The sequence below is a fragment of the Vulpes lagopus genome, chromosome 24 (assembly GCF_018345385.1).
Source record: "Vulpes lagopus strain Blue_001 chromosome 24, ASM1834538v1, whole genome shotgun sequence".
Lineage (NCBI taxonomy): Eukaryota > Metazoa > Chordata > Mammalia > Carnivora > Canidae > Vulpes > Vulpes lagopus.
Genome location: NC_054847.1, coordinates 10,583,428 through 10,610,839, shown reverse-complemented (window position 1 = coordinate 10,610,839; position 27,412 = coordinate 10,583,428). Strand labels below are relative to the sequence as shown.

The window sequence follows — 27,412 nt, the reverse complement described above, 5'->3', positions numbered from 1 at the left end:
GCCCAGATTTCTGCCTCAACAGGAATGCACCCAGAACAGGCTGAGCCACTGTTCTGGGAAGAAAACTGAGCAAGGCCATTCCTCCTGTCGAGGCTACCAGGGGAAGCGCTGGAGGATAAGAAGAGTGAGGCAACAGGTAACCTGCTCACATGACTTGTGAGCATTCTCAAGCCCTGAAAAAAGCTGGATCAGGTGCCAGGGTATGGCCAATGTCTGGCTTCCCCACTTTGGCAGGGAGTGAGAAGGGGTATATGGGTCAGCACCCCACCAAACTTCCTACTCCCAGCACCAGGCTTCCATCCCCAGCCAGTTAGTCAAAAACATTCTCAGAACCTGCCATGCAGCAGGCACTCTGCTCTGTGCTGGGGACACTGCTGGGCTTGGGGGAGGGGGGGGAACCCATATAGATGGCCCTATTCTTGCTTCCCACCAGCTCCCAGATCATAGGAGCACCATGAAGCAAGACAGGTAAGCCTCTGTCAGGGCAGGTTCCCTGGTGTTCCATAGAACTGGAATAGAAGAGAATTCCACACCCGTGCTCTGCCCCATTTTTGGTCCATTTGGAGGTCACAGGCAGCACTGTAATACCTTCCTGGTCCAACTAGCTGAGTTGCCCACTCCCTCCAAGACTGTTTTTGAGCAAAGACATGTCACCATGGACACCCATATGGGGGAACCAGCAACCTACAATACTATCCCCCATACCACACTTGGGAGATCAGATTGAAAAACTGAACACCCTCTCCTGGATTAGAAGACTCAATATTAATATTACTGAGTATTAGCATTAATATTAGCACTAGTATTGATATTAGGTTATAATATTAATATTATAAAAGGCTCAAACAACCTAAGTGATCTATGGATTTAGCATAATCCCTACCAAAATCCCAATGGCAATTTTTACAGGAATTTTTTAACATCCTAAAAATCATATGGAATCTAAAGAGATACCAAATAGTCAAAGCAGCCCTGAAAAAGAACAAAATTTGAAACCTCATACTTTCCTAGTGCAAAGCAAAAGTAATCAAGATAGTGTGGTACTGGCATAAAGACAGACATATGTACCAATGGAATAGAATAGAAAGTCCAGGAATAAACCTTTGCATATATGGTCAGATCATCTTCAACAAGGCTGCCAAGACCAGACAATGAAGACAGCACAGTCTCTTTAACAAAAGGTGCTGGGGAAACTGGATATTCATATGCAAAAGAATGAAGTTGGACCTTTACCCCATACCATATACAAAAATTAACTCATACTGGATTAAAGACCTAAATGTTACACCAAAAACTAAAAATCTCCTAGGAGAAAACACAGAAGAAAAGTTCCAGGAGACTGAGTTTGGCAATGACTTCATGGATATGACACAGAAAGCAGAAGCAAAGGGACACCTGGGTGGCTCAGTCGGTTAAACATCCGCCTCTTGATCTCAGCTCAGGTATTGATCTCAGGGTTGCAAGTTCAAGCCCCACATTGGGTTCCACACTGGGCATGGAGCCTACTTTAAAAAAAATAATAAAGCAGAGGCAAACAAAAACAGACAAGCATAACTGCACCAAACTTAAAAGCTTCTGCACAACAAAAGAAACAAACAAAATGGAAAGATAACCTACAGATTAGGGGAAAATATTTGTAAACCATGTATCTGGTAATGTGTTAATATCCAAAATATATAAAGAACACATACAACTAAATATCAAGAATATAAATAATCTGATTAAAAAATTGGCAGAGAAACTGAAAAGGCATTTTTCCAAAGGAGACAGACAGAGAAACTGAAAAGGCATTTTTCCAAAGGGGACACATAAAAAGATGCTCAACATCATTAATCATCAGGGAAATGCAAATCAAAGCCACAACGAGATATCACCTCATACCTGTTAGGATGGCTACCATCAAAAAGACAAGAGATAACAAGGGTTGGCAAGGATGTGGAGAAAAGGGAAGACTTGTGCACTGTTGGTGGGAATGCAAATTGGGGCAGCCACTATGGATATGGAGGTTCCTCAAAAAAATGAAAAATAGCACAACCACATGATCCAGCAATGCCTCATCTGGGTATATATTTAAAGGAAATGAAATCAGTACCTTGAAGAGATATCTGTACTCCCATCCTCACTGCAGAATTATTCACAATAGCCGAGATATAGAAACAACTTGTCGGTCAATGAATACATGGATAAAGAAAATGTGAGATAGAAAGATAGATAAAAAAAAAAAGAAAGATAGATAGATAGATGGAATATTATTCTGCCTTTAAAAAAGAAAGAGATTGTCATTTGCGACAACGTGGATGAAAGTGGGAGACATTGTGCTAGGTGAAATAAGCTGGACACAGAAAGAGAAATACTGTATGGTTCCACTTACATATGTCACCTGAGTAGTCAAAATTGGAGAAACCGAAACAGAAAGGGGGAGGAGGCTATAGAGATCCTCTGGTTCCCAAGGGCTGGGGGAGGCAGATAGAGATATTTAGTGGGTACAGAGATTCAGTGTTGCTAGATGAAGAGCTCTAGAGATCTATTGCGTAACAAGGTGAACGTACTTACCACCACTGAATTGTACACCTAAAAACAGTCAAGATGGTAAACTTCATGTTATGTGTGTGTCAAATGACAACCACCACAAAAATGGAACACTCTCCAGCAGCATTATTCTCTGTGAATTCTCTGAGGACCGTCCCCTTTCCCTGGGACCCTGCCATGGGTGGTAACTGTGCCCCGTGGGTTGTTACTGTACCAATTCCTCTTGCCCCTGGAATCCGTCAAAGGATGCGGTCCCTGGATTTGGAGGGGGTGGTGGTTGAGACCAGGGCTGGTGTCCTGTCACCAGCTGGACCCTGGGCGATCCCAGACTAATGCTGCCTCGGTTCTAAGCAAGGCTATAGAGTCTCCCATGGCCAGCCTCAGTAGCCCAGTTGTAACTGCCCCCCCCTCCCCATATGGCTGGCCCATCTGCCCCGAGCCCCAGAGAGGCAGCCCAGACAGTCTCCTAATGGAGGGTTGAAATGGTTGGCAAGACAGAAAGTGGAGATGTTTCAAGAGACTTGGCGGGTTAGGGAAGGCTAGAGAGAAGGTCAGGAAGCAAAGCAAAATGTGTTGCTTGATTTTATTTAAAATGGGAGGAGAGGGCAGCCTGGGTGGCTCAGTGATTTAGTGCCACCTTCAGTCCAGGGTGTGATCCTGGACCTGGGATCGAGTCCCATGTCAGGCTCCCTGCATGGAGCCTGCTTGTCCATCTGCCTGTGTCTCTGCCTCTCTCTGTGTGCCTCTCATGAATAAATAAATAAAATAAAATAAATAAAAATAAATAAAATGGGAGGATAGAGGGGTGCCTGGGTGGCTCAGTCAGTTAAATATCTGCCTTCAACTCACATCATGATCTCAGGGTCCTAGGATCTCTCCCTCTCTCTCTCTGAAATAAATAAATAATCTTTTTTTTATTTATTTAAATGGGAGAGTTGGGGGGGGGGGGGAAGAGCCTATTAGAGATCCACAGAGGGAGACACTGAGGCTCTGAGGGTGAAGCAGCTCTTCACCCAGGGCTCTCCTCACACCACCTGCCCCCTGCAGACCCTCTGGGTGCCTCAGGTTAGGGTAGAGGCACCCACAGGAGGTTGTTCATTCCAGGCTGCCTGGTGCTCCCAACCACAGCACTGCCCACCTCCCCCTATGCCAAGAAGTTTAACTTTATATTCTTAAAAGCTCTGGATTATATTTATATAAAGGGCATTACATACTCAAATTTTGAAAGTAAGATGACAGCATAAGAAAATAAATAAAAGTCAAAAATGGGTTGAAGGAATTATTTACACAGTTTTCCACTTTACCATGCCAAGAAGAACACTTTCCTAATTAGCCTCCTTGTAGGGAAATATCAGATACTTGCTTTCTTAGTTCTATCATCATTTGACAAGGAAAAGAAGAAGAAGAAGGGAAGAACCTACAATATATGATGATATGTTTGAAAATGAAGTGCGCTCGTGTATGCACAGGGTATTTCTGGAAGGCTATGCAAGAACTGGTAAAGCGTTGCCCCCGGGAAAGGGCTGAGCAGATGATGGACGCAGGGGGAGCAGGGCAGAAGGAGGCTGATGTTTCGTGATAAATACTTTCATACCGCTTTCATTTCCTATCATGTGCATTATTACTTTTTTCCTCTGGACGGGGAGCTTGTTTTTGTTTTGTTTTGTCTGAGGAAGCAAATTTTATCAATTAAAAAAATGACAATGACATTTAGCCACGGTGCCACCTCATATCAACTGATATACATGCAGATTAAATGCAAATAGGGGGGTGGCCTTAGGGCTGGTTATTGAGCAGCTCAACAATATGACCAAAGACCAAGTCCTCTCCATCTTTCTGCTCTGTCGTCTCGGCCTGTCGACTTGGTCCTCAGGATTCCTAAGCTCATGGCGACAAGAGTCAGACAAATGATAAAATAGGACAGTGCCCAGAGGTGGAAAAGAGGCCATTTCTTCCTGGGGTATATTTTTAGGAGTAAAGAAACCTTTCCCAAAGCCCTTTTACAAACATTGCCTACATACCTCCTCGGGCCAGAATTACATGACATGTCCATGCCTGAGCCAGGTGCCGGCAGGGGAAAGGACCACTCTGGTCGTCTTAAAGCAAGCTGTGGGCCTCAACCCATCAGACCCAACTAGCCATCTTGAAAATAATTATTTTAAAACAACCCCCCTTCGATCCAGAAACAAAATTCATAGATGACATAATTTACCTATAAATACACATTTCAAAAAAGAACCAAAGTATGCTTTAATTATAACATAAAGGAGAAATTAAAAGTAACTTATAATAAATGAATATACCTTTTAATAAGCCAATGCCCAGGCTACATACATCTAGAGTGAATGGAGTCATGAGCGGCTTGCAGCGACACACGGAAATGCCAAGGCTGTGACAGCCACAAATGCAGACAGATGCAGAAGATGACTCAACTAGCACAAGGCCATTGCCACAGAACAGCACGATTTTCCAGAACGGTGAAGAACTCTTGATAAAGTTTCAAGCAATACACTATGCAATCTTCCCTTGACTTACATGGCAGTTACATCGCTAAGGAAGTCAGGGTGTACCAAAAATGTGCAAAAAGAAACTTGGAGTTTAATGTCAAATACAATGAAGCTCTAGGCTTGGAAATGATTGGTTCTTTTCTAACCTGTATGAATGTCTCACACACATCAAAAGTCACATGGGACATGGGAACCTTTTCTCAAGAAGGACTGTCCCACATATGGTGGGATATTTAGCATTTTATAGTTCCCTCTCATTTCAGTGCATATAGCAGGGGCCCTCCCTGCAAAGCCTCCACCAGTTTCCAGAACACACTTAGGGAATGGCAGCAGCCCCTTTGAGACTGGGCTTAGACTACCCAGTGCTCCTGACCCACGTGACTTCACAGAGCTTGGTGCCTGAACAAAACTGGCTTTTCATAGGAAACACACAAGGTAACTGAGGTTAAATACACAATCAGCAGTCTGCTAATCACAGGTAACGTTTGGACATATTTGTTTCTAGAGTTTTCAACAGTATACCTATTTTAAAACACAAAGAATATCTCATTGACTGATGGGCAGAGCTCATTAGGAATAAATGAGAAATGGCTCTGTTTTTAATCGCCTGGCTATTCTTTGGTTTGGCTCTGTCAGTGTCGCCCTCCTAGTCCCAGAGGACAGCTCAGGCAGTCCTGTGGCTTTTCTGTCACTTTGAGCTATCCTAACCCCAGTGGCATTTTCAAACAATGAAAGCACAGCTAGTCTTGTCTACACTGAGCAAGACTCCATCTGGCATAAGCTTCTTCCTTCCTCCTGCTCGGACCCACCCCTGGCACAGGATGAAGGATGGACCTGTTGCCTCCCCAAGGAGTTTCTCAATGTGAGTGATGCACTGATGGTTTGTGATAGCCTCTGTCCAGCTCCCAGTGGTTGATTCTTCGTAGCCTTTTCCTTGAGGGACTTTCTCCTCTACAGAAGGCAGGTCTCTTGAGTGGGTTTCTTTCAAGACAGTTTAAGCCCAAACTCTGGGGGGTCCCTTTGGTTCCTAGAAAACGTATGCCTCTTTGACTTGCCCAAGAGTGGAAGCCCATCTCAGCAAATGACTCTCCCTCCTTACCCTACATCACAGCTCCAGATCTGTCTCCCACCTGGAGAGTTCTCCAGAGAGGAAGCAAAAGCCCTTCTCTGCTTATCCTCAAACAGTCTCAAACTGTCATGGACTGTGGCCACACAGTACCCTAAATTTCTTCACTAGCCAACCACTCAGGCACCCCAGGGGACAAGCATTCAGCTATGGAAGAAATGCCATTCTCTCCCTCCTGCAGAAACCCCGTACTCCATGAGCTTCTCTCTCTCTCTCTCTCTCTCTCTCTCTCTCTCTCTCTCTCATTCTAAGATTTTATTTATTTATTCATGAGAGACACAGAGAGAAAGGCAGAGACACAGGCAGAGGGAGAAGTAGGCTCCCTGCGGAGAGCTTGATAAGGAACTCAATCCCAGAACCCGGGATCACGCCCTAAGCTGAAGGCAGACTCAACCACTGAGCTATCCAGGTGCCCCTCTCTCTTTCCTTGGCTTGGGCGTGAACCTCGAATCTTGTCCTGCCTGGAGAAAGGCAGTGAACAGACAAACTCTATAAATTAAGTTCAGTGACTCTCTTTTTGAGTTTCTAATCTTTTGTTTTTAAAGCTTGGGGAAGAAAGAAAAGGTAGAAAAATCACAGAAAAAAAAAAAAATTCTCTTAAATGACTCCCCTTGCAACCCAGATCTCTTCCCTTGCAATCTTGTGTATAAATCCAATACTTTCTAATCGATTTATATGTGTGTGCTTAGAAAATATAGGGGCTCATGGGTGGTTCAGTTGGTTAAGCATCTGACTCTTGATTTCTGCTTGGGTCATGAGCTCAACATCCTAAGATTGAGCCCCTCGACGGGCTCTGCACTCAGCACGGAGTCTGCTTGTCCCTCTCCCTCTGCTCCTCCTCCTGCTTGGGCTCTCTCTCTCTCAAATAAAATAAAAATTAATAAATAAAATCTTTAAAAAAAAAAAGAAAATATATACTATTACATGGGTCTTTTGTTATTTATGTAGATGGCATTTTGCTGTGTTATTCTGCAGCTTGTTCCCCCACATCGTGTGTTGGATATCTACTACACCCCATCTCAGAGTCTCCTGTCCTGTCTTGCACATAGTTGCTGTGGTAACCAACTGCTCCTCGGTGGAGACTGATGGCTTCACTTCAGCTGCACCTTGCATGTCTTCACCCCTCCCCAGGCACTCTGTTGCACTGGTAAACCCAGAAGTGCCAAGGAGTTCACCCTCCTTGGGGCAATCCTGGACCAATGGGAGGTGGGAACCCATTAATCAATATATTCCACACTTCACAGGTCTCAGGCATATAATTCTATGGTATATTCTACATAGTTTCTCAGGGGTCCCCAATTAAACAGTCCCAGTTGCCCACAGCAGTTATTGGCTTAATAACACACATCCCAACTGGCTTTCCCTGCCTCCCCATTTTATTCTTGTCAGATCTCCAATGCCTGATCCCAGAAATCACTTACCAAAATACATTATCTGAATGCAATCCCTTGTCTCAGGCCTTTGGTGGAACCCAAGCTCAACCACTAAAAAATATATATAAGCCCAACCTATATATATAGTTATATAAATATAAATATAAATATAAATATATATAGTTAAAAACAAATCTGTATTGATCTATTTGAGTGCTTCTCAAAATGTGATCTGGGGACTCAGTTCCCTGAGACCATTTCTGGAGTCAAACCATTTCCAGAATCACAGTGAAGTTAGTCTTTTTCACTCTTACTCTCTCGTCAGTTTACAGTGGAGTTTTCAAGAAACTACATTATATGTGGGAGTGTAATATGCAGAAGCAGATGTGAGAATCCAGCTCTCTTCTAGCAAGCCAGAAGTTAAAAGAGATTTGCAAAAAGATGCAAAATACTGTTCTCATCACTAAAATATTTTTGTTTTGGAAAACGGAGGTATGTTTTTCATTAAAATATTATTTGTATTAATATATATATTATGTTAATGTGTGGTATAGGGAATGAGAGAGAGAGAATCTTAAGCAGGCTCCACGCCCAGTGCCCAGCCCTGCACAGGGCTCCATCTTCCTACCCTGAGATCATGACTGAGCTGGAATCAAGAGTCAGATGCTTAACCGATTGAGCCACCCAGGTGCCCAAATTTATGATTTTCTTAATATTTTTTTCTTTTCTCTAGATTACTTTATTGTAAGAATACAGAATATAATACATATGGCATACAAAATATGTGTTAATTGGCTGTTTATTTTAGCAGTAAAGCTTTCCATCAACAGCGGACTATTAGTAAAGTTTCTGGGGGGGGGGTCAAAGTTATATGGGGATTTTCAAATGTGCAGGGGAACAGTGCCCCTAACCCCTGCCCTGTTGAAGTGTCAACTATAATGGGGTTTTTTTAATGAATTAATAAATACTTCTAAACTTCCTCAGCCTTGTAATTTATAATGCTATAAATATTGGTAGATAATATCTATGTGTGTTATACACACATTTTTTTAAAAGTTTTTTGAGGTCCTCCATAATTTTTAAGATGGCAAATGGGCTCGGAGACCAAGAAGTTTGAGAGTCACTGATCTGGTTCAGTGCTTTCACTTCTGGCCCAATTAATTCATTCTATCAGTATATGTGCCCTATTAATGCTCCTTGCTCATGAATGGCGATGCTTCTTAGTTCGATTACTAGAAATGGAATGCTGGGTCTCCGGGTATAAGCATTTTTCATTATAAAAGTAAAACTGTCCTCTGTAATTGCCTACACAATTTACATTTCCTGTATTAGGATACAAAGTACTTGTCACCAACATTTTATACTGCCCAACTTTGATTTTAACCAATACAATAATCACAGTAGAATTCTCTGACCACTATTTGTTTTTGGGTTTCCCTGATTACTAGTGAGGTTGGTCATTTTTTTACATGATTATTGGCCATTTGTATGTTCTATCTTATGAATTGATTGTTCATATCCTGTGTTCATTTTTTCTACTGGATTGTGCCTTTTTCTTTTTGATTTGTAGGAGCCCTCCATATACTCTGTATATTAAACCTCTGTTACATCTATGGCCAATTCATTCTATTATATTCTATTACACATCTTTTAACTACATGTTTTCTTTTGTCATGTCCAAGTTGTTCCTTCTGATATCAGATTTATCAATTTATTGCTGTATGTTTTTCTTCATGTGTTTTTTTAAATCCCTCCTACTCCCATAAAAATATTTCCCCATATTATCTTCTAAGACTTTTTACTGTTATTATTCTACAATTAAGTTTTTAATCTACTTGGAATTTTTTTGTTTGTTTACAATATGAAGTAAAGATCTAATTTAATTTTTCCAGATGACTAGCCAATTATCCCAGTACTATTGATTAAATAGTCTCTCTTTACCTCATTGATTTATGACATCAAGTTCCTTCATCTAACAAGTACCTGTATCGACATAGGCTCTCCATATTTTTATTTACCTTACCCTCACTGTTGGAATTACCATAGCTTTAATGCATGTCTTCTTATATGATAGTTATTTTAACTTATTATTATTCTTTTTCAGAATTATCTTCATAGTTCTTGTCCATTTAACTTTCTGGGTTAATTTTAAAATCATTTGCCTGGGTTGCATTAAGAATTTTGTTGACAATCTCATTAGGATTACATTTCCTAAATTTATAAATTAATTTAGGAAAAATTATTTTTTATAATATTAAGCTTTCCAATTCATTTACCTGAGTCTTCTTTCAATTTCTTCAAAAAAATTTATAATTTTTTACATAAGGTATTATATATTTTTCACTAGGTTAATTCCAAAGAACATTATAGGTTTTTGTTTGTTTGGTGCTGTTTGCTTTTATTATTTTTTGCATTATAGTTCTGATGGTCTTTTTTACTAGTGTATTACTGATTGATTATTGTTGGTGTGTATGTGTGGAGATAGATAGATGATAGATAGATGATAGATAGATAGATAGATAGATAGATAGATAGATAGATAGATACTGATTGATTATAGTTGGTGTGTATGTGTGGAGATAGATAGATGATAGATAGATAGATAGATAGATAGATAGATAGATAGATAGATAGATATAGAGATATATTTATATAGGTTTTTATATGTTGTTTTTGTTTTTGTTTTTGTTTTTAAGTAAGCTCCATGCCCAGCATGTATCCTGATTCTGGGCTTGGACTCACGACCATGAGACTGAGACCTGAGCTGAGATCAAGAGTCAGACTCTTAACCAACTGAGCTATCCATGTGCCCCTTTGTATGCTGGTTTTATATCTGGTTACTCTTTTAATCTTAAACCCTGTACTTGTTTAAACAGTTTGTCAGCTCTTTTGTTGTGAATTCTGTGTAGGTGATACTATCATCCATACTTATGATACTTTGTCTTTTTCTTTTTATTTCTTTATTCCTGTATTTCTTTTTCTTGTCTTATTGCACCATTTAGCACAGTATCCAGTAGTAGTAGTGATAGAGGATATCATTATCCTGACTTTAAATCTATTACATGTAGAATTTCTTTGACAAATAATCTAATATTGGACCATTTTTATATTACTGGGATAAACCTTTCTTGATTATGATGTAGTAATACTTTAACGAGTTGCTTGTTTCAGTGTAGAAATATTTTGGTTTTTAATGTTTACATCAATGATCATAATCTATAATTTTCTCTTCTTGTTCTATCCTAATCAAGTCTGGTATATTAACACGTTGAAGTGAGTTGGGTAGCTTTCCATAGATTCTACATACTCTGGGAAACTGCTTGTTCCTTGAACATTTAAAGGAATTTTTTTTTATGACATTTAAAGGAATTTATCCATAAATGATATTAACCTAATGACCTAACTTTTAGCAGGGTAGGGCTGAATCTAATCCAAATTCCTTTCACTGTTATTGGTATGTTTTTAGTTTTTCTTTTCTTTTAGGACAATACTGATAACTGATAACTTTTATTCTTCTCAAAATCATTTTAGTTAGGCTTCAATTTTATTGGCACCAAGTTATTCATCATACTCTAGTATTTAAATCTCTTCTGTATTTGTTATGCCTCCTTTTCCATTCCTTTCATTTATCTGTGACTTCTTAATTTTTTTTTGATAGTATTTTCTCCAGGTTTTTCTATTTGGGTCTCTTTTAAGGATCAAACCTTTGGATTTATCAAGCAACTCCATTGTTTTGTTTTTATGCTGAATTTTACTTTTTATGTCTGTTACTTTCCTCTTCTCTCCTTCATCATGTTTTCCATTTTTTCTAGATCAGTACTCTCCAACAGTACTTTCTGCCATAATGAAAAAATTCTCTATCTGCCACTAGACACGTGTGTTTATTGAGCCCTCAAGGTCTGGCTGGTGTGACCAAAGAATTGAATTTTTAATTTTATTTAATTTTAATTCATTTTAATTTAAATGGCTACATGTGGCTAGTAACTTGCTATACTGAACAGTGCAATTCTAGATTCTTTGTCTGAAAGTAGAAGTCAATGTTCAATTTTTCTTGTTCCTAATAAATGTTTTTAAGTCTGCAAATATTTATGTGGGTACAACCCACAGATTTTAGAACGCAAAGGCTTTTATAGCTCTTCAACTCCAAAATTATATTTTTCCTCTTTAGTTCTAAAATTCTGGATTTTTTTCCAGTTGAGATTAAAAGTGTGGTTTTACTTATATATGGAGGTGTGAGGATAATGGATTTTTTTATTAATATCTAGCTTCCAGTGTTTGTGTGGTCAGTAAACTTGGTCTGTATGTTATTGGTGTTGAGTTTATTTGCATGTTTGGGGTAACTGGATTTGGAACCTGTGTATAGTCAATGTTAGTAAATATTCCCTATGTGTTTGAAAAAAATGTATATCCTTTTCATACACATTCCCCAAAAGCAGAGGGAATTGTAAATACTATCAAGCTTGCTCCTGAGGCCTACCATGTACTTCTTTTGATGGAGACACTGGACATGCACTGAACCAAGAAAATTCTCTTCTTTTCAAGCCTAGTCATGCAGTCATCATCTTTTATATTTTTCTGTTATTTTATTTTCTGCTTAGGCCCCAAAAAAGATGTCTGCCCATGGTCACTCTACCATCTTGAAACAATTGATTTTCAGACTCTCTAGCTCAAGGACAAAGCTCTTCTGTCATGTCTAGTAGTCATGGAGCACTTTGTGCCTGTCACTGTCCTAGCCACTCTGCTTTAAACCACTTGGGGTAAACAGGTCCTGCATGTAGGGGATGGAGGGTGGAGGCCAACTGCAGGTGAAGGATGAAAAGGTGATGGTAGCTCAGGAGGGCACAAAAGATGGCAGAACTTCTACTTTTAAAGTGGTGATAGGAGACAGTTAATGAAAAAATAGAAATCAAGCTACCTCTGCCATCAATGAGAAAGAGAAGGCAAGGCCACAACCCATTTGTTCAGCTCTGCAAAAGTGTAATGACATTGGGGGTATTGATTGTCTTGCCTGGGTGGGTGCACATCCAGTGGCCAGACATACCCTCTCTGCTGCTCACCAGCTGTGTGACCTTGGACAAGACATCCAACCCTTGTGGACCTCATCTATTGGAAAATGGGGGACATTAACACCCATATCACAGTTTGTAACAAGGCTTTAGAGTCCATGTCTATTGTTCAGAACACAGCTTGAATAATCTGGAAGTTCTTTTCCAATCTAATCCCCTGTCCTCCACGAGGACAAAAGTTGAATCTTACACACTCATGAATTCCTAGTGCCTAACACAGGATCTGATGCTAGAAAGCATTCAATAAACGTGAAACAAGAAAACAGTGTATAAACACCAGATGAGCTAGTTCACCATAACTGGTAAGGATGCAAAGGTGCAATGGTCAATGTTAGCAATGATAGTGGTCCAGGCAGGGGAAAATGAATGCCTTCAGCTTGGTCACTAGAGTCCCTAGGACCAACAGGGCTCTTCATCAGGAACTGCCTTCAGTGAACTGAGACCCAGATATCCATTCTGAGCATTAGCAACACTGGGGCCATTGGCTCAGGAGTCTGCAGCTAAAGAGGAAGGAAGTAACTGGCACACAGTTTACCTCTTGGAGATTCCTACCCTGGAGAGACTTGAGGAGACCGGTGTGAAATCGGTTCTTACTTCGTGGACTAATCTGAGGTCTCAGGAACAAGAAATGCAGACATTTATTGAGTAAATCAGTGAATGGTTACTGGACCTTATGGAGAAGATGACTAGCTGCTCCTGAAGACCAGCAGACATTTCAAAATATCCAGAGAGGATGAGGATTTGGGCACAGCCCTTGCCCCTTTCTACATCACCTTAGGTCTTTCTTCTTCCTATGCCCTTCCCTGCTGAGTTACTTCTCTGCTTTGCCTTTTCCCTGCCTCTGCTGCAGGATTCTTAGGTATTCACCATCATGCAGTTTTGTTGAAGTTTTGTTTCCCCAATTCAGCGTCCAACCACTCCTTGATGTTTATTTTCCTGATTCTTAGGAAGCTGAGTATAAAGTTTTCTTTCTGTTCTCTTTCTTCTTCATCTTCCCTTTACTGCTATCTTGCCCCATCTCTGCTCTGGCTTTTTTTTTTTTTTCTGCTCTGACTTTTATTCTCCTGTCTGCCCAGGGGTGTCCACAGAGCAGGGCTAAACTGGTATAGGGTCGAGCAGAATGTCCAGGGATTAAAAGCAGCCTAGCACTGAGAGAAAAATGTCAAGATGGTCTTAAAATAGCAAGGATTTGGAACCACGGGGAACTGGGTTCAAGTTCCAGCTCTGCCAAGTACCAGCTAGGGGACTGTAGACAAACCACTTACCATCAAATTTAACATTTATAAAGTGAGGATACCGAGAATAATCTCATTACAAGATTGAGTTAATCATGTGAAGTGCTCAGAACAGCGCCCAGTACATTGTAAGTGATCAATAAATGTTGGCCATTATTATTTCACTCTGCACAGGAGGAGACCAGAACATTTCTCAGAAAAAGGAAGTCTCCCACCTAGATTAGTTTTCTAGGGCTGTCATTAAAAAGTACCACAATCTAGATGGCTTAAACCATCCGAAAATTTATTGTCTCACAATTCTGAAGGCTAGAATTCCCAAATCAAAGTGTGGGCAAGATATATTCCTTCTGAACCTGGTAGAGGAGAATCCTGCCTTGCTGCCTGTATGTAGCCTTCAGTGTGGCAGCGTCTCTCCCATCTCTGCCTCTGTTGTCCCGTGCCATTCTCCCTGTGCATCTACATCCAAATTTCTCTCTTCCTATAAGGACATATTGAATTAAGAACTATCCTCATGACCTCATCCTAACTTGATTACATCTGCAAAGACTCTCCAAATAAGATCACACTAACAGATACCAGGGTTTAGAGCTTCAACTTATCTTTTGGGGGGACACAAAACAACCCATAATACCCTCCAATTTTTAAAATATTTATCTTCTTGGCACTCAGATTGTTACAATAAGGTGAATTTGGATGGGGGCCTGGACTAAGAACACTAACAACTCTTTCTTTTCAGACATTGGCATCCCTTCCCAGCATCATAAATTCCTGGAAATTTTCTAGGGAGTTCAGTTTTTTCTCCACCTGTAAGCAATGGCTCCCCAACTTCTATTTCCAGGCCTGAACTTATCTTGCAAATCTAGCTGCTTAAAATTTGGAAGATAAAAATCTAATCCAATTGCCTGCCTCCTATATGCTTCTTTCTGAAGGTTCCCTCTTCGTCTCAATCTTTCCATGTTTAAAACTAATCTCGGGGCAGCCCCAGTGGCCCAGCAGTTTAGCGCAGCCTGCAGCCCAGGGCGTGATCCTGAAGACCCGGAGTCGAGTCCCACATCGGGCTCCCTGCACGATGCCTGCTTCTCCCTCTGCCTGTGTCTCTGCCTCTCTCTCTCTAGCTGTGTCTCTATGAATAAATAAATAAAATATTTTTAAAAATAAAACTAATCTCAACTCTTCCCCAGTCCTGCTTGTACCCTATGCCAGTCTCTCAGGAGAACCATTCCTTCTTCTAGACTGTAAATCTTGGAGTCATCCTTGACTCATCCCTTACAATAGTAGTTCCCAATGCCATAGTTCCAAGAAGACAGTGAGGGAATATCCACAAATTATTTCTAACATTTCAGGAAGATAAATGGAAACCATGCCCACAATAAAACATCAAAGGTAACCAAAAGTCAAGTTCTTTGTTCCTGTCTGGTAAGGTATCAATTTAGAGAGCTAATACCAGCTATATAGTGATGGCTAGAAACCCTGATTGGCTGTATTTGAATCAGAGTCCAAGCACAGCTCCCAGCTTCTGCATAGATGACTAGGCTCTTGTGAGTACTAACTTCACAAGCTGCCTTTTGGCTGCCTATGTTTCTTTGAGATAGCAGCCAGGCATGGACTAAGCCCCTGGGACTCTCTGGCAACCTCTAGACTCTGTAACCCACTCTCTGATTCTCAGGGCCAGAATATCCACGTAGCCTGAGATAGTCCCTGTGGGGACTGGCCAAGTGATTGTAAGGTGTTTCTATATATAACCCCCTCCCCATTTTCCCTCTCACAATCCCTTCCCACCACCATTCACTCTCTTCACCTGGATTCTCAACATCCAAATTATGCAGAAGGATTTGGATCCAGATGCTCTAGGATGTCCATACTTAAGGGCGTGAGTTTGAGACAAGAAGGAAGATTGAGACTCTCTAGCCAGCTGAATCACAGAACTATGTTATGGGCCTGAACTAACTGCCTTCCCTTCTCTGGACATCTGGACCAGGAGATCTAGGTCTGACAAACTATGGGGAACAAATACAGGGTGCAGAAAATAAAAAGTCTAAGAGAATTCATCACCAGTAGATCTGCTTTGAAAGAAATGATAAAGGAAGTTCTGCAGGCTGAAGTAAATAATACCAAAGGAAAACTGGAAATGCCAGGAATGAAGGAAGAACAACAAAAATGCAAATATCTATGTAAATATAAAATACTTTTCTTAAGTTCTTTATTTATGACTGTTCAAAGCAAAAATTATAATGGTGTCTGGAATAGTTTTCATGTAAGATGTGTATTATTACATGTAATACATATGACAACTATAAGATAAAGTCTGGTGGGGGAGGGTAAAGGGACCTATATAGTTACTTCCACATTTGATTTGAAGTGGTAAAATTTTGGGGCACCTGGCTGACAGTCAGTAGAGCATACAACTCTTGCCCTTGGGGTTGTGAATCTGCATTCCATGTTGGGTGTAGAGATAATTTAAAAATAAAAAATCTTAAAAAATGAAATGGTAAAATATTAACTCTAAATAGACTGTAAAAGTTAATTATTGTTATGGGTTGAAGAGTGTCTCCCCTTAAATTCAAACGCTGAAGACCTCAGAATGTGACCTTATTTGGAGATAGGGTATGAGCCAAGGTAATCAAGTTAAAATGAGGTCATTAGGTTGGGCCCTAATCCAATTTGACTGTTTCCTTATAAAAAGGGGAAATTTGAACACAAAGACACAGACACAGAGAGAACAGCATGTAAAGATTGGAGTTATGCAGCTACAAGCCAAGGAACTACCAGAAGCTTGGAGAAAGGCGTGAAATAGATCCTTCACTATTGCTTTCAGAGGGAGCATGGCCCTGCCACACCTTGATCTTGGACTTCTGGCCTCCAGAATAAATCTGTTTGTAAAGCACCCAGTTTATGGTATCTTGTTACAGCAGCCCAAAGAAATAATAGTTACATATATTAGATTCTGTAACACAGTCATTAAAAAATAAAAATAGATATGGGTAAAAAGCCAACAAACTAAAATGAAATACTAAAATAAATAAATAAATAAATATATCAAAAAATGGCAGAAAGCAGAGGGAAAAAATAGAGGAATAAACAGAAAAGAAATCATAAAATGGTTGAACTAGGGTTACCTGGGTGGCTCTGTCGGTTAAGTGACTGTTGATCTCAGCTCAGGTGGTGATCTCAGGGTTGTGAGATTGTGAGATTGAGCCCTGCATCCGGCTCTGCACTGGGAGTGAAGACTCTCTCTCTTTCCCTATACCCCTTCCTCCATTCACATGTGCTCTCTCTCTCTCTCTCTTAAAAAAAAAATGTCTTGAACTAAATCTAACCATATCAAAAATAACATTAAACATAAATGACCTAGGGGCACCTGGATGGCTCAGTGGTTGAGCGTCTGCCTTTGGCTCAGGTGGTAATCCCAGGGTCCTGGTATCCCTCATCAGGCTCCCCACAGGTGCTTCTCTATCTACCTATGTCTCTGCCTCTCTCTCTGTCTCTCTCATGAATAAATAAATAAAAATCTAAAAGAAAAATAAATGTAAATGACCTAAACCCTAATCAAATAGCAGACTTGGATTTTCTTATTAAAGACCCAGCCACATACTGTCTTCAAAAAAAGAAAATTTAGATATAAATATATAAATAAGTTGGAAGCAAAAGGATGGAAAAAGATATGTCATGCAAATATTAATCAAAAGAAACTGGAGTGACTATATTCATATCAAAGTAGTCTTCAGAACAAGGAATATTATCATGTACAAAACATGACATTATATAATGATAAAAAAAAAAAAGGTCATTTAATCTGGAGTGTGCATGCACCTAAAAACAAAGTTTTAAAACACATGCAAGGAAAACTAATCAAACTAAATACACAAATACACAAATGCACAATTATATTCAGAGACTTGATAGTAATTAAGAGAAAAAATAGACAATTAGTAAGGATATAGAAGGAGTGACAGCATTATTAGCAAGCTTGACCCTATTAACCCAACAATAGCAGAATACATTCTTTGCATGTGCACATAGAACACTCACCACAATAAAACATATTCTGGTCCATCTGGGAGGAAAAAAATCTTAAACAGTCTAAGGGAATTGAAAACATCAAAGAATCTTCTTTGACCTTTTGACCTACTGACTTTAAAAATCAGTATCAAAATAATATCTGGGAAATCCCCCAAATATTTGGAAATTAAGCAACAGACTTCTAAAGTTTTTCCTGCATTGTAGATGACAGCACTAGGGAAATTTGAAAATGTTTTGCATTGAAGAAAGCAACACATCAAAACTTAGGAGATGCAGCTAACGTAACATTTCAAGGGAAGTTCATAGCCTTAAGTGGTCATACTAAGGAGAAAAAAAAAGATCTCAAATCAGTAATCTTAGTTTCCAGCTTAAACTAGAAAAATGAGGACTAATTAAATTGAAAGCAAGTAGAAGGAAGGAAATAATAAAAATCAGATCAAAAACCAAATTATTTCACTGAAGCAATATGTTAAAAACAATACAATCAATGAAACCAAAAGCTATTTCTTTGAGAAGATTAATAAAATTGATAAATCTGTAACCAGGTTGACCAAAAAAGAAAAGAGAGAGAGAGAACAAAAATTTCTAATATCAGGAATGAAAGAATGAGAGCATAGATGAAAAAAAAAATCTATGAAACGTTAGCAAATTAAATCCAACACAATATAGAAAGGACAAACATGACCACATGGCATATATCACAGGAACACAAGATTTGTTCCACATTCAAAATCAAAGTAATTTACCAAGTAAAAGACTAAAGAAGAAAACATGTATGTTAATCAAAATAGATGCAGGACAAGCATATCACAAATTTCAATACTTACTCATGATAAAAAGAAAATTCTCAAAAGAAGGGGTGGGGATCACCTGGGTGGCTCAGTGGCTGAGCATCTGCCTTTGGCTCAGGTTGTGATCCCCAGGTCCTAGGATCAAGTTCCACATTGGGCTCACCATGGGGGTCCTGCTTCTCCCTCTGCCTATGTCTCTGCCTCTCTTTCGGTGTGAATAAATTGATAAATTAATAAATGAATAAATTAATAAAATCTTTAAAAACCTAAAAGAGAGAGAGAGAGAAAAGAAAACTCTCAGCCAACTAGGAACAGAAAGGGACGTCTTTAACTTGATTAAAGGCATCTATGAGAAACATACAACTAACATCATGCCTGACAGTGAAAGACCGCAAGTGAAGACCCTGAATTCAAGAGCAAGGAAAGGTTGTCCACTCACCACTCCCACTGAACATTGTTTTGGCGTTCCCAGCCAATCCAATCGCTTGTGTATACAGACATACAAATTCAAATATGTGTGTCTATATACATACATACTCTCACACATTTCTTGTATGCACGTACACACAAATGCAAACGTGCATACATATGCACGTACATACTCTCATACTCTGCTTATATATACATATGTATACATACAAATACGTGTGTGTATATACAGAAATATTCTCACACATTACTTATGTGTACATGCACACAAATACAAATACGCGTGTACCTCTATATATACATACACACAAACTTTCACTCATGTCTTGTGAACCATTCAAAATGGTTCAGCCACTGTGGGAAAGAGCTTGGCAGTGTCTTACAGTGTTAAGCATAACTCATCACATGGCCCAGCAATCCCACTCCTTGGGACTTATCCAAGAGAAATAAAACATATGTTCACACAAAAACCTGTATACAAGTGTTTATAGTGGCTGTATTCATAATCACCCAAAGCTGGAAACTACCCACCATGTCCTTCCAATGGTGGATGGATAAGCGAACGGTAGTCCAGGCAGACAAGAAATTCCTGCTCAGTAATACAAAGGAGCGAACTGTGATGCCCAAGCAACAACACAATCAATCTCCAACGCCTTACACTGAATAAAAGAAGCCAGACTCGGAGGGCTACATATTATATGATTCCATGACGTTCCAGGAAATGTCATGGACATTTTATGACATTCTGGAAAAGACAAAATTATAGGAACAAATCCTCGGTTGTCAGGGACTGGAGGCTAGGGGAGGAAAGGGCTGTCCTGTAAATTGATTATGGGAGTGAATACACACCTACATGCATTTGTCAAAATTCCTGAGCCATGAAAAGTGTGGATTTTCCTGTATGTAGTTAAGTGTTGAACACAAAGATGAATAAAAGGAATGTGAAGCCTGGGAGCAAAGGGGCAGGAGTTGGGTCAGCGGGACTTAGGAGGGTTAGGGTGGGGATCCCTGGGTGGTGCAGCGGTTTGGCGCCTGCCTTTGGCCCAGGGCACGATCCTGGAGCCTCGGGATCGAATCCCACGTCGGGCTCCCGGTGCATGGAGCCTGCTTCTCCCTCTGCCTGTGTCTCTGCCTCTCTCTCTCTCTCTCTCTCTCTCTCTCTCTCTCTCTCTGTGTGACTATCATAAATAAATAAAAATTTAAAAAAAAAAAAAAGGAGGGTTAGGGTGACAGTTCAGGCCCACCATACGGAGCAGCTGTAGCAGGGGGTCTCAGGCTGGGCGAGGACTAGGCAAAAGGACACATCGGGGCTCCGCCGGAAAGACAACAGCAACCTCAAACCCTGAGACAGATCTCACACGTCACGTCCACGGCTTCCCCAACTTGATGTGTCTCAGAACCAGCTGGAGAGCCCATTAGAGAGACAGAAGCAGGCGATGTTGCTCGGGTGCTCCCCTGGTGCAGAGCAGGAGGTTCCAGCGCAGGCCACAGTCCCTGAGGAGAGGGACGGTGTGAAAGGGGCAGGAGGTTCTACAGTGAGGCTTTCAGTTAAGAGGCACGAGGTTCTCAGTTAAGAGCTTTACTGAGCCCAGGTTCAGGCTCGGACAGATAAAGGAGGTGGAAGAGGCCCAGCTTACCCCTCTGCCCAGGGAGAGTGTGCGCAGAACTGCGACATCCCAGCCACAGGCAGGAGCCGTCTGCCACACGCTGATGCCCCTGCCATGTGCTCTCTGCCCCTCCACTTCCTGTGCGGTACCGAAAGCCAGTAATGCACTTGCACAAGCGTATTGCGCTTTTTCCTTTTTGCTACGTGGCCAGCGATTTGTTTGGATGGACATCGAACGGACACGGGCGGGGAAAAACTGTTACTGGCTGGCTCGTCCTGCTTTTATCTTTATTTTTCAGTAAACTGTTTTTGCTCCTGCTGTTTACCAAGAGCGGACCCTTGCATATCATATTTGGAGAATTTCAATGTTTTTCACTTCTTCCACAAAGCCAGCGACGATTTCGCCCCTTTTTGTGCATGGGGCTGTTTCGTGTAGGGCGTGTCTTTAGGAGGCGACACAACCCTCTCCCTCTAAGCAGAGACTTTCCCCTTAAGTCAGGCATATAGTTATTTAGCGACAGTTCTGGTTCTGGGGTTCCAGCTCTTGGCCCTGGAGGAGGCCTAGGAATCTGCATTTTGAATACGTGCACATGAAGTGAGCCTGATGCTGCAGAGGCCCATGAGCCCGAGGGACATGCTGGTCTAATCTAGAGATGGAAAGACTGAGGTGGGGCAGCCCAGGTGGCACAGCGGTTTAGCGCCGCCTTCGGCCCAGGGTGTGATCCTGGTGGACCCCGGATCGAGTCCCACGTCGGGCTCCCTGCATGCTTCTCCCTCTGCCTGTGTCTCTGCCTCTCTGTCTCTCTGTATCTCTCACGAATAAATAAATAAAATCTTAAAAAAAAAAAAAAAAAGAAAGACTGAGGTGTAGTACTGCGTGTTTGACTAAAGTTGGAAAGCTCTGCTGGGGGCAGCCCCTGACTTTATCTAGAGGGAGGAACAGAAAATATTTTAAAATTTTAAACAGAAAATATTTTAAAGATTTAAACAGAAAATATTTAAATATTTAAATTTATTTTAAATATTCAGCGCTTGCTGACACGAAGGCCTTTAACAATTGGAGGTGGGAGCAGAGAGGCACGCCAGAGTGGCTATTCTCTTACAACAGGAAGGGTTCCTCATATAGGATTTGGGGTCCTGGAAAGGGAAGGGTTCCCATCTATCTTCCCAGCACCCCCTCGGCAAGGAAACCAGTTCTTCCTCCCAGGGCTGTGTTGTGGATAATCATAATGCCAACTTTCTGTCCACAGTGCCCAAGGAGTAGCTCTGGTTTGGTGCGTGTGCCGAGAGCAGAGCACAGGGATCAAAGTTTCAGGGGCCGAGAGACAGGTACATTGACTTGCTGGCCGGGCCGAGAAGCCTGAGCCACCTCCTCCAGCCCCACCCCGCCCCCATGGCCTGAGCGCCCCCCTCATCCCAGCCCCCTGGCCACCCCCCAGGTGGGGTGGTGAGCACTGCCTTGCCCGACTGGGAGAAGTTGTGGGGTTTCGGTTTCACATTCAAGCACTCCTTATGGCTATCCTGTCCTCCCTTCCCTTTCTTCTCACTCCAGGAAACACTCAGGTTTGTTTGGGTTTTTTTCTTCCCCCTTCATTCTGTGCAGGAGACAAAGGCTCTTCCATTGTCACGGGTAATTTCAGACTCTTTTCGAGGCGGAGTTTCTCATCACACCTAAGCCTGACGTCCTTACTTGCCTGGCTTTGCAGATTACTCAGAGGGCATAGACAACAATAGCACAGAGAACAATTCTACTCCTTCCGGGCAGGGATCCATTTTCCAATTATTTCTTTATCCCATTTACTTAATGACCAAATCCAGTGTCATTCCATATTTTATGGCTATGAGCAGACCCATGATGAGGGGAAATGGCTTCGTGCCACTGCCAACAAGGGGCCCTGCTTCCTCCGAGCCCAGAGGGACCCAGGATGCTTCCAGGCTCTCCCTTCACTGCACCTGTGCCTTTGCCACCCCTCGAGGATCAGCTGCCCCTTCCCACCTTTGAATCTTCAGCTCTACCCTCTCCTGGGCCCCTCCCTCAGCCGTAAACGAAGCCCCCAGCCCCACAGAGCCCTTCTCACCCTGGTCCTCTTTAAAGTATCCTCACCTCCCCACCCCCGCCCTCCCCAGAAGCTGCTCTACCTGCAGTAATGCCACCTGCCAGTGACTGCCACTCCCCACAGCAAGGTTCTGTGCCAACTGCTCTCTCAGCTCTGGGTCCTTTACTCTGCGTGAGTGTATTGGTCTCGAACAGAGAGCAGAGAGGTTAGATGATTTGCTCAGGTCACACAGGCAGCAAGTAAAGAAGATACAAGCTGAACCCAGGGATCCCTGGGTGGCGCAGTGGTTTGGCGCCTGCCTTTGGCCCAGGGCGCGATCCTGGAGATCCGGGATCGAATCCCACGTCGGGCTCCTGGTGCATGGAGCCTGCTTCTCCCTCTGCCTGTGTCTCTGCCTCTCTCTCTCACTGTGTTCCTATCATAAATAAATAAAAATTAAAAAAAAATCTTAAAAAAACAAGCTGAACCCAGCTCTGATTTTTAAACCCGTGCTCTCAATCACTGCCCTAGCCAGCCTTCCAAAGGCCACCGGAGGCCTCCCTAGATCAAACCCCTGCTCCCCTTGGCTTCAGCCCCTTGACATACAAGCAAAGTTTGACCCTTCTGACTTTGGACACCCCCTTGGCTGTGCTCCTCTGTCCCTCTTCTCCTCAGCCCTCCCTTCTTGGCCAACATCACACTCTTCTCCCATCTCCTCGCCCCAGGGTGGATCTTCAGGCTTCTCCCCTCACTCGAATTTATCCAGTTGGCTTCCTGAGTTTTGGCTTTTATCTCTACCCCTATGCCCGTTCAATCTGAGTCCAACTGTCCCGGAACTTCTCCTCAGCTCCAGAGGTGTGTTTGCAAAGGCTTCACCCACCGACCGTCCCACACATCCTCTACCAGAAGCTGCATTGGAGATAACCACATGCCGATCTTCCCACTTAAAAGGTGGGACACCCTAGGGTCAGCCTGTCTCCCTCCACATGACCGAACTTTTCACTGTGGAATCGACTGTCCATGCTTCTTGACCTGTGAATTCTCATCTACCATGTTGCAGCTTAAAAGGCACCAGGAGCTTGGAATCACCACCCTCTTCAGGAACCTGCAGCACCCAATGGGTACCATTCCTGGAGCTCCTCACCTGAGCTGAATCCTCTGTACTTAGCTGGCTAGTCAAGTTGGTACACATGAGGTTGGCACTGGACTCAGCTCAGAAAATGCCACCCCCTGGACGGCAATCCTGGACGGCCCCTGTGGGCATGTTCTCCAGTGGGTTCTGATAGCACCTGAACTAACCTTAATGTGCTGTGTTGTTCTATGCCATGTGCCATGGACAGTGGCAGTATAGTTCCTGCCCTCATGAAGTTCCCCAGTGTTACTGGAGGAAACTGATAGCCAAGGAGAGAACATGTGAGGTGTGTCTTTGGTTGGGTCTGCATGCCAGAGGTTGACATGTGGAAGGGAGCTGATGTAAGCAAGACTGGGCTGAGGGCAGAGTGGAACTGAGATGCAGTCACAACAGAGTCCTCAGCCAGCCCTGTGAGGAGCTCTGAGCTTGGATGGCCCTTCAGAGTTTTCTAGACTGAGGCAAGAGGACTGGCCCACTTTCATCCCCTAGAACGTGGGCTGCTCCCGGTGAGGGTGTGGGCTTGGGCAAGCCAGCTGCCTCTCGCTGAAGGCAATTGCCAGAGAGAGCTGCTCCACTGTACCATTGCAGCCCCTACTCATGGTGGCTGAGGAAGCAAGTGCCTCTGTCCGAAGGATACAACCCCCCCGCCCCACAGCATCCATTCCAGGGTATAAGATGCCTATAGAGGGGTAGGCCAAGTCTAAGCTAAAATGAAATAAGGGATCAACAGGAGATCTTCCCATTTGGTCTGGGTCCTGAATTACACATTAGGTCTTTGTAAAGTAGACGTTCAAACATCATCAGTTCTTTCCACCCACCCCCACCTGCCTCATAGAAATATAATAATAATGGCTAGTGTTTCCTCTGCGTGTATGATGTGTCAGATCCTATGCTAAACTCTTCACTTGCATAGCTTACTTAATCTTTACAATACCCTAGAGATGAAGTATGGTTATTGCCCTCCACTTACATAAACAGAAAGTGGAGCTTAAAGAGGTAAAATTAAAAAACAAAAAACAAAACTGAAAAAAAAAAAAGGGATCCCTGGGTGGCGCAGCAGTTTGGCGCCTGCCTTTGGCCCAGGGCGCAATCCTGGAGACCCGGGATCGAATCCCACATCGGGCTCCCGGTGCATGGAGCCTGCTTCTCCCTCTGCCTGTGTCTCTGCCTCTCTCTCTCTCTCTGTGTGTGACTATCATAAATAAATAAAAAATAATAATAATTAAAAAAAATAAAGAGGTAAAATTACCTGCCCAAGGTCACACAGCAAGTAAGATAGGCAAGCCTCACATAGGAGATGCCGAGGGAGGCTGACCTTAAATCCTGAGGCTCCCGACCTTGGTAAAGACCTCCAGCTTCAGCCTGCATGGAAGCAGAGGGACCACACCTGCTGGAATGGGAATTTAGCAGAGTAACCAACGGGAGTGGAAGACCAGAAGGCTTTCTCCTGAGTCTCCACCCTGGCTGAGGCCTGCCCCAAACACGACAGATGGGATTTCTCATCTATCCTGATAAATGGGGACTTGTAGCTAGTTTAGTCTGATTTAAGGCAGATAAAATAATATGACATTCTTTCACCACCAGCAAGAACTTATTCCTTTCTTTAGTGCTCCCACAGCATGGAGTACATTTTCCTGATAATGGTCTTTAGACGACTGTCCTTCCTTCCTAGGAGACCCTGATCTCTCCTTAGGAGAGAGATGGCAACTTTTTCACCACTTCTGCATCCCGTGTACCTAGCAAGGGCCCAGCATACTGTGGATCTTCAATAAGTGGGATCTATTGGGACCAACTTTCCTCCATGTCAGCACAGAAGACATGACAGCGTTGTTTGCATTTCCATTTCTATCTCCTCTCCTCTTCCCCTCCCCTCCTGGCTCTCCAAGCACACAGGACAGTGCTTAACCCAGACCAGGTGCTGCATGGTTGCATGTGTGGCTGCAGACATGCATGGCTGGATGCATGTAAGGGTGCATGCATGCATATATGCATATGTGGCTACATGGATTGGCAGATGGAGCTAGTGGGCAAGGGGAGGAACGCCGGTTGTGGCATCACCTGCCTATTTCTACTGCTATTTCCTGTTGGCTGAGCAATAAGCTTGCCACAGGGTCAATCAACTTTAAATACAAGACCTGGATGGCCAGAGGAAAGTTCTGCTTTCTCTCCATCACCCTGACAGCGTTCACCTTGAGGGCTAACAGAGGCCCTCCAGACCAATTCTGACATCGGGAAGGAAAAGCCCTGACAAAACAGCTTGCATTCAGAAAATTAGCATTTATAATGCAGCCAAAGAATTATGAAATATTTCCCCAGGCAAACACAGGACAATGCCATTTTGGTGGTGTCTGAGGAGCACTAGCAAACTTACTCTACCTTCCCTACCTCACCCACATTCCAAATACCCCTGGTGTGGGACAAGTGCTCTCATTCTTGTGTGTTGCTCTCGGGCATGCACACTGATACAACCTCTACTCAAGAGCCATTTGGCTATATCTAGCAACATTTCAAATGTGCATACCACTTGATCCATGCAATCTATTCCTAGGAATTCATCCTGCAGATAGAGTCACATATAGGTACCAAACAAACAAACAAACAAAACCCAAGAACCCATAAACATTGTTTGTAAAAGCAAAGGATGGAAATCATTGAACTTTCCATCAAAAAGGAGATAAATAAATAAATAAGGCATATTTTGCAGCCATCACAAAGAGTGAGAGTTTTACTGCCCTAATATATGGAGCTATCTCCAGTACTCAGTGCTAAGAGGGGAAAAGCAAGGTGCAAATCCATACACATCATTCGACACCATTTGTGATGGTCTTATTCAGCACAGAGGAAGAGAAGGCACTGTATGATTTTTCAGGCCCTCCAGTGATCTAGGGTTCAAAGGTTCATTGGAGGGTTTGTGGGTGGAGTGAGCTCTCCCCTACTTTGTAGCATGTCCTTCTTTCCTCATGAAGTTCTTTTTGGTCCTGGCCACTTCTGGATGCTTCAGAGCACCAAGGTGAGAGCGCCCATTGAGACACTCTCTGGAGATGCACTGGGCCACCTTCCCCTCTCCAGCGCTCCCAGAATGAAAGAGACCAGCCCAGTGACCATGCTGGTGTCTCCTGGGGACTCAGTCTCAAGCTGCCTTATCATGAGCTGTGAGCTCTGTGAGGCCTGGATCACGGCCCACACAGGTGGGCATAGGGAGGCCAGGAATGGACAGAATGCACAGTAGGATGGACCTCGTATCTGGATCACCTCCCCATGTGCCAGGAATCGGCTGCTGGGTGAGTCCTGGGGAGGGGTGGCCCTACCTCCTGCAGAAGAGCTTCAGGGGTCTGAATGTGCTCTCCTTAGCCTGGGCAGCTGGACAGCAGCAGGTGCCTCAAGTTCAGACAATGGATGCTCCTACCAGCAATTTAGGCCTAGAGTGAATGACACCCAGAAGCAGGTCAGGGCAGAAGGCCTACAGCCTGAGGTGGCATTGCTGCCCCCAACCGCAGAAGTGGGCCAGTGGTGGCAGCTGGTGTCCACACTGATGACCACAGTGTCCTGTCACATGACCTTA

General features: G+C 42.8%; 1 long non-coding RNA gene across 1 annotated transcript in view; it reads right to left on the bottom strand.

Annotated features, from left to right (window-relative positions):
* The window catches only part of LOC121481913, a 43,521-nt gene extending 22,707 nt beyond the window's left edge, over positions 1–20,814 (bottom strand). Inside the window, exons 1-2 of the long non-coding RNA XR_005985443.1 lie at positions 20,714–20,814; positions 20,321–20,570 (exon numbers count right to left, since the gene is read on the bottom strand). This is a non-coding gene — a long non-coding RNA (uncharacterized LOC121481913). The remainder of the gene's footprint in view (positions 1–20,320; positions 20,571–20,713) is intronic.
* Between the last annotated feature and the right edge of the window lie 6,598 nt (positions 20,815–27,412).